The sequence below is a fragment of the Macaca nemestrina genome, chromosome 5, assembly GCF_043159975.1.
Source record: "Macaca nemestrina isolate mMacNem1 chromosome 5, mMacNem.hap1, whole genome shotgun sequence".
In the NCBI taxonomy this organism is placed as follows: domain Eukaryota; kingdom Metazoa; phylum Chordata; class Mammalia; order Primates; family Cercopithecidae; genus Macaca; species Macaca nemestrina.
This window is the reverse complement of record NC_092129.1, coordinates 162,437,147-162,445,063: the sequence shown is the minus strand read 5'-3', so window position 1 is coordinate 162,445,063 and position 7,917 is coordinate 162,437,147.

Below are 7,917 nucleotides of genomic sequence, written 5' to 3'. Positions count from 1 at the left end.
TTGTCACTCAAGAGCTCTGATGGTGATGTACAAGGGGATTAATATTGTTTTCATACCTGCTAATACAATATCAATTCTGCAGCCTATGGATCAAGGAGTAATTTTGACTTTCAAGTCTTATTATTTAAGAAATACATTTCATAACGCTATAGCTGCCATAGATTCCTCTTACAGATATGGGCAAAGTAAATTGAAAACCTTCTGGAAAAGATTTACCATTCTAGATGCCATTAAGAACATTTGCAATTCATAGGAGAAGCTTAAAATATCAACACGAAGGCCGGGCGCGGTGGTAGCTCACGCCTGTAATCCCAGCACTTTGGGAGGCCGAGGTGGGTGGATCATGAGGTCAGGAGATCGAGACCATCCTGGCTAACACAGTGAAACCTCATCTCTACTAAAAATACAAAAAAATTAGCCGGGCGCAGTGGTGGGCTACTCAGGAGGCTGAGGCAGGAGAATGGCGTGAACCCCAGAGGTGGAGCTTTCAGGGAGCCAAGATGGTGCCACTGCGCTCCAGCCTGGGCAACAGCAAGCCTCCGTCTCAAAAAAAAGAAAAAAAAATGAACATGAATAGGAGTTTGGAAGAAGTTGATTCCAGCCTTCTAGGATGGCTTCGAGGGGTTAAGATTTCAATGGAGGGGCCAGTCGTGGTGACTCATGCCTGTATTCCCAGCACTTTGGGAGGCTGAGGTAGGCGGATCACAAGGTCAGGAGACCAGCCTGGCCAACGTGATGAAATCCTGTCTCTACAAAAATACAAAATTAGCTGGATGTGGGGGCGGGCACCTGTAATCCCACCTACTCGGGAGGCTGAGGCAGGAGAATCGTTTGAACCCGGGAGGCGGAGGTTGCAGTGAGCCGAGATTGCGCCATTGCACTCCAGCCTGGGCAACAGAGTGAGGCTCCCTCTCAAAAAGAAAAGAAAAGAAAAGAAAAAAAGGTTTCAATGGAGGAACTTACTACAGATGCGATAGAACTAGCAAGAGAACTAGATTTAGAACTGAAGTCTGAAGATGTGTCTTAATTGCTGCAATCTCATGATTAAACGTGAATGAATGAGGACTTGCTTGTGGATGAGCAAAGAAAGTGGTTGCTTGAAAGGGAATCTACTCCTGGTGCAGATGCCGTGAACATTGTTGAAATGACAAAACAAACTATTTAGAGTAGTACATAAACTGAGTTGATAAACAGCTGTGGGGTTTGAGAGGATTGACGCAAATTTTGAAAGAAGTTCTAATGTGAGTAAAATGTTCACATGCTAGAGAGAAATCTTCGTGAAAGGACGGGCCAATCAATGTGGCAAATTTTATTGTCTTTTTTTTTTTTGAGACAGAGTCTCTCCCTGTTGCCCAGGCTGGAGTGCAGTGGTGTGATCTCGGCTCACTACAACCTCCACCTCCTGGGTTCAAGCAATACTCTGCCTCAACCTCCTTAGTAGAGACGGGGTTTCACCCTGTTGATCAGGCTGGTCTTGAACTCCTGACCTCGTGATCCACCTGCCTCAGCCTCCCAAAGTGCTGGGATTACAGGCATAAGCCACCTCGCCTAGCCTATTGTCTTATTTTAAGAAATTTGCCATAGCCACCTCAACCTTCAGCAATCACTACGCTGATCAGTGAGCAGCCATCCACATGGAGGTCACACCCTCCACCAGCAAAAAGAATATGACTTTCCGAAGGCTCAGATGATCATTAGCAGTTTGTAGCAAAAAAAAAAATTTAAAATTAAGGTATGTACATTTCCTTTAGGCATAATGCAATTGCACACTTAATAGTTATAATGTAAACATAGCATTTATATGCGTTGGGAAACCAAAAAACTGGGACTCACTTTATTGCTGTATTTGCTTTATTGTGGTGGTCTGGAACTAAACCTGTAATTTCTCTGAGGTATGCCAGGATTTTCTCATGATTAAACAAGATACATATATCTACATATAAACTCCTGCCTTTCCTCTTTTTTCCAGCATCAGTGTTGTTGGAGTCTTTCTAGGTTGCTTGTCTTTGTTTTCTGTTTTGTTAATTTCTTTTTTCCCCATGTTAGTAACCAGTTGTTCCTGCACCATTTGTTGTAAAAACTTTTCTTTCCCTATTCAATAGTTTTGATGCCTCAGTTGAAAATCAAATGACTGTATAAGTGTGAGTCTTTTTCTGGGTTTGTGATTCTCTTTCATTGATCTGGTTATGTGTGTTTACATTAATACCGCACTGTTTTGATTATCATAGCTTTAGAGTAAGCTTTGGTATCAGGTAGTGTAAGCCCTACCCTTATATTTAACATTCATATTTTACTAACAGTCTGAAATTGAACTTTAAATCACCTCTGTCCTCCTCCTCCTGAACTATACAAAGCCTGTTAGAAAGTTTTAATTTCAATCTTGTCTCTCAATATTTGGTGTTATGTAGTTTCCCCTTGTTTTTTTACCCCCGAATAATTTTTATTATTGCTTTTGGTTTTATTGTCAATGCTTATTTACATTTCTCAAGGCAGAGCAATTGCTTTGTTTACTCTCGTTAGGCAAGCATCTTTTTTTGTTGCTAAAAACTGGTGAATGGAGATCGGGCTTGGTGGCTTACACCTGTAATCCCAGCACTTTGGGAGGCCCAGGAGGGTGGATCACCTGAGGTCAGACCAGCACGACCAACATGGTGAAACCCCCCGTCTCTACTAAAAACGCAAAAATTAGCTGGATGTGGTGGTGCAAGTTCTGTAATTCCAGCTACTCAGGAGGCTGTGGTAGGAGAATTGCTTGAACCCCGGAGATGGAGGTTGCAGGGAGCCAAGATCATGCCACTACAATCCAGCCTGGGCCACAAGACTGAAACTCTGTCTCAAAACAAAACAAAACAAACAAACAAAAAAAATCGGTGCATGTAGGTGTTTTATATCTTCGTTAGTTTGAAATGTCTTTCTGTTGCCCTCATTCCTAGATGAGAGTTAAACTAGGTTTAGGGTTCTGTTATTTTCCCTGAGCACTTTGATTATGTTATCATATCATCTTTTTGTCTATATTGTTGTTAATGGGAAGTTTGCTGTTCTTATTATCACTGTTTTTGTGTATGCGTGTTATTTCTATTATTCCCTCTGGTCATGTCAATAATTTTCTTTTGTTTTTTCAGTTTCACTGTGTTGTGTCTAGACTTATTTTTATTTATCTTGAAGACTTAATTATTTTGTCTGTTAATTCATGTCTTTCATCAAGACTAAATTCTCAGGGATTTATAACTATATACTCATTTATTTATATAAATGTGGAATCATAAAATTATATATAAAATACATGTATAAATAAATAAGTGGGCCGGGTGTGGTGGCTCACGCCTGTAATCCCAGCACTTTGGGAGGCCGAGGCAGGTGGATCATGAGGTCAGGAGTTCGACACCAGCCTGGCCAAGATGGTGAAACCACGTCTGTACTAAAAATACAAAAATTAGCCTGGCAGGGTGGCCGGCACTTGTAATCCCAGCTACTCAGGAGGCTGAGGCAGAGAATTGCCTGAACCCAGGAAGCGGAGGTTGCAGTGAGCCGAGATCACACCACTGCCCTCCAGCCTGGGAGACAGACCAAGACTCTGTCAAAAAAATAAATAAATAAAATAATAATTAAAAAAAATAAATGTACTCTTTATTTGTATAAATTGCTTCTTCCCTATTTTCCTTCTGAAAAATTATACAATGTATGATTGTCCTTCTCACTCTAGCCTTTAAATCTTTTCATTTCGCTTCCTATTTTTTTTTTTTTAAATGCAGTTTCGCTATTTTGCCCGGTTTGGAGTGCGGTGGCGCGATCTCGGCTCACTGCAACCTCCACCTTCCAGTTTCAAGTGATTCTCCTGACTCAGCCTCCCCAGTAGCTGGAATTACAGGCGCCCACCACCACACCCAGCTAATTTTTGTATTTTTAGTAGAGACGGGGTTTCGCCATGTTGGCCAGGGATGGTCTCAATCTCCTGAGCCCGTGATCTGCCCACTTCGGCCTCTGAAAGTGCTGGGATTGCAGGCGTGAGCCACCGCACTTGGCCTCTCTTCCATATGTTTTAATCCATATCTCTCTCTTTCATTCTGGGATATTTCCTTTGATATTTCTTCTAGTTTATAATTACTGTCGTTAGCTGTGGTCTACTCTGCTCCTTAACTAAATGTAGTGTCAGTGGCCCACACATTTCTCTGGGACGTTTCAGTGTTTTCTGGCTGACTTGCAGCTGCCAGTATTCCACTTTTTTTTTTCCCCCAGAACAGCAAGCTGTAAATATTGGGAAATAAATACCCTTTCTACCAGCTCTCTAACAATGATTCTCGGGAATTATCCCCTACCCCTTTGGGGATAATTCTCAGGCCTATGTTTTGCACCACATCGTGATGGTTTCCCTGTCATTGAGTTTAGTGGACTTCTGTGGAAACTGACTTAACAGCATACCCTTTCAGGGCTGCCTTCCCGTCCTGTAATACTTTTCTACTTGCCTATAGTTCCATGCACTTTGCTAATAAACTGCTAGCTCTTTCATTCTTGTCTGAGAGTCTGCTTCAGGGAGAGCTCAAACTAAGGTACCCATCCATTATTTTTTATTTTTAAAAGTTCAATATGGTTATTTTTCCAATCTATTTTTTTCCATACTCTTCTATTTGCCCTTTATGGTTTTAGTTCTTTTTTTATCATTTTATTTTAGATATGCTGAATTTATAGCCTCTTTTAGACAGCTCGTGTACAACAAGAATGGTACTGTATGTGGGAGTCCACTTTGCCTGGTTTGTGAGCATCTGTAGAGTATTGGTAATTGCTTATGCCAGGTCCCAGAGTTTCCATGGATTTGGCACACATATCCTGTGTGGTACACATATCATTCTCTCCTTGGAATTCCTGCCTTCAACTTTACCATTGAAGGTGCCCAGGTTCTTGGCCTCTTAAAGAACTGGACAAAACGCACAAGTGCCAACGGTGGCTGACGCCTGTAATCTCAGCACTTTGGGAGTCCGAGGCAGGCGGATCACCTGAGGTCGGGAGTCCGAGACCAGCCTGACCAATATGAAGAAACCCTGTCTCTACTAAAAATACAAAAGTAGTCGGGCGTGGTGGCGCATGCCTGTAATCCCAGCTACTCGGGGGGCTGCGGCAGGAGAATTGCTTGAACCCAGGAGGCGGAGGTTGCGGTGAGCCTAGATCACGCCATTGCACTCCAGCCTGGGCAAGAAGAGCGAAACTCCGTCTCAAAAACAAAACAAAACAAAACAGAAAAAACAAAAAACGCACAAGCAAAGCAAGGAAAGAATGACACAACAAAAGCAGAGATTTGTTGTAAATGAAAGTTCATTCCACAGGGTGGGAGTTGACCCGAGCATAGGGGCTCAAGAGCTGCGTTGCAGAATTGTCTGGGGCTTAAATACTCTCTAGATATTTCCCATTGATTACTTGGTGTACACCCTATATAAATGAAGTAGCCGCCTGCAATCAGTCTCATTGGTTGCTGCCCACAACCAGAAGTTGAAGTTACAAGGGCTACACCCAATGCAAACATCTGATTGATTGTGGAAAGCAACCAATCAGAGGCTAAAGTGAAGTTAAAAGTTACACGTCTATGCAAAGGAAGACTTGGCTAGCAATCAGAGGCTGAAGTGAAGTTACAAAGTTACACTCCTGTGCAAACATCTGATTGGTTGCAGAAAGTGGAGTGGGGGGTGTAGCTACTCCAGAAAGCAGAGGGAGTAGCTTCCAGCCCTTTTGTTACTTAGATGTGGAAAGCTGGCGTTTTCCTTTCGATATAATTCTAGGAAGTCAGAATCGGCCTTGGGTTCCCTGCCTTCAGACCCTATTCTCCTACATGTATGGTGCAGTCTTAACATTTTGGTTTCTTTGTGAGAGGTTTATAGATTGGTGAAAAAAAATCTCTGCTGTGTCTCTTAGTGAGCGGGTATTTTTTTTTTTTTTTTTTTTTTTTGAGACGGAGTCTCGCTCTGTCGCCCAGGCTGGAGTGCAGTGGCCGGATCTCAGCTCACTGCAAGCTCCGCCTCCCGGGTTCGGGCCATTCTCCTGTCTCAGCCTCCTGAGTAGCTGGGACTACAGGCGCCCGCCACCTCGCCCGGCTAGTTTTTTGTATTTTTTAGTAGAGACGGGGTTTCACCGTGTTAGCCAGGATGGTCTCGATCTCCTGACCTAGTGATCCGCCCGTCTCGGCCTCCCAAAGTGCTGGGATTACAGGCTTGAGCCACCGCGCCCGGCCAGTGAGCGGGTATTTTTATGGCTCCTCTTTCACAGTACAGGCAGCTCTAGGCAGGGATCTCAGTTGTAGATATAGTATTGCATGGCAAATATTACATCTCCTGTCCTAGCACAGAAAAGTTCCATGAGCTAGGACCCCGATCCGTGTCTGCTGCTCCTTTGAGTCTCTGTGTCCTTAATTTTTAGTAGAAATGGAGTTTCACCATGTTAGCCAGGATGGTCTCGATTTCCTGACCTCGTGATCCGCCCACCTCGGCCTCCCAAAGTGCTGGGATTACAGGCGTGAGCCACCGCGATCGGCCTGCTAATTTTTTTTTTTATTTTTTGTAGAGATGGGTTTTTACCATGTTGCCCAGGCTGGTCTCAAACTAGTGATCCACCCACCTCAGCCTCCTGAAGTGCTGGGATTGCGGGCATGAACCACTGTACCCGGTCTCCAATACTAAATGCTAGTAAGTAGTATTTTTCCTTATACTGGGGTTGTATGTCAAGCATGAGTTATAGAGGCTAACCAGGAGTGGTATGTTATTGGAGTATCTCTGCTCACTTACGAATTTTCTGAGTTCTAACTAATCCACCATCTATTCCTTTTAGTTATAATCAAGAGCCATGTCACAGAAAAGAAAAAGATTGAATAGTACACTCTTCTTTCAGATGATTTTAGTGATCTCAGTACAGAAATGAAAAATAGATGAGAATTCAAGTGAGGTGTATCTAGATTTGAATTCTAGTTTTGTCCCTCACTCTTCCATGAACTTGAGCGAGTTACTTCACTTCTACAGGAAGTGGGCATGACAGATAATGCCTACCTTTCTGGGGCTAATGTATGCATTAAATGAAATTGCTAATATTGAGACAGCATAACTATCTGGCCCGTGATAAGCCCATAATAAATACTTTTCTTCCCTCATTTTACAACATATTTTCTAGTTTCCCTATGCATTTAAATTGTTTTATAAAATTTGTCCAAAATGAGGGTTTTATTCTGAATTTGTTTCAACCAAATGTTTAATAAGGACCTTTCATCAATCAGCACAGGTTATACACGAGTAAATAATACAGATTCTCAAGGAGCTCATAGACTGTGCCTGAAGTTGATTTATGTCTCTATTTAATGTATTAACCTTCATAAATGAACTTGTGTTTCAAGTGAGTTTGTATTGATTTACCCATACTGCTTCCCTTTGTCCTCCATGTGACCCAGGTCACAGGGGCTTCAGAGTGGACAGGACCTAAGTCAAAAGCAGTCTCACTATGGAAAGAGCAAGGCCAAATCCATGAGATTAGTATATTAGCAGGGCATACTAATTGGCCATGCTAAGCTTTAAATTTAGATGCTGTATTCTCACTTACGCCCAAAACATCAAAGCAGGCACTAAATTTTTTTTTTTTTTTTGAGACGGAGCCTCGCTCTGTCCCCCAGGCTGGAGTGCAGTGGCACGATCTTGGCTTACTGCAAGCTCCGCCTCCCGGGTTCATGCCATTCTCCTGCCTCAGCCTCCCGAGTAGCTGGGACTACAGGCGCCCGCCACAGCGCCCGGCTAATTTTTTGTAATTTTAGTAGAGATGGGGTTTCACCGTGGTCTCGATCTCCTGACCTTGTGATCCGCCCGTCTCGGCCTCCCAAAGTGTTGGGATTACAGGCGTGAGCCACCGCACCTGGCCACACACTAAATATTTTTAAAAACTGAGGAGTATCAG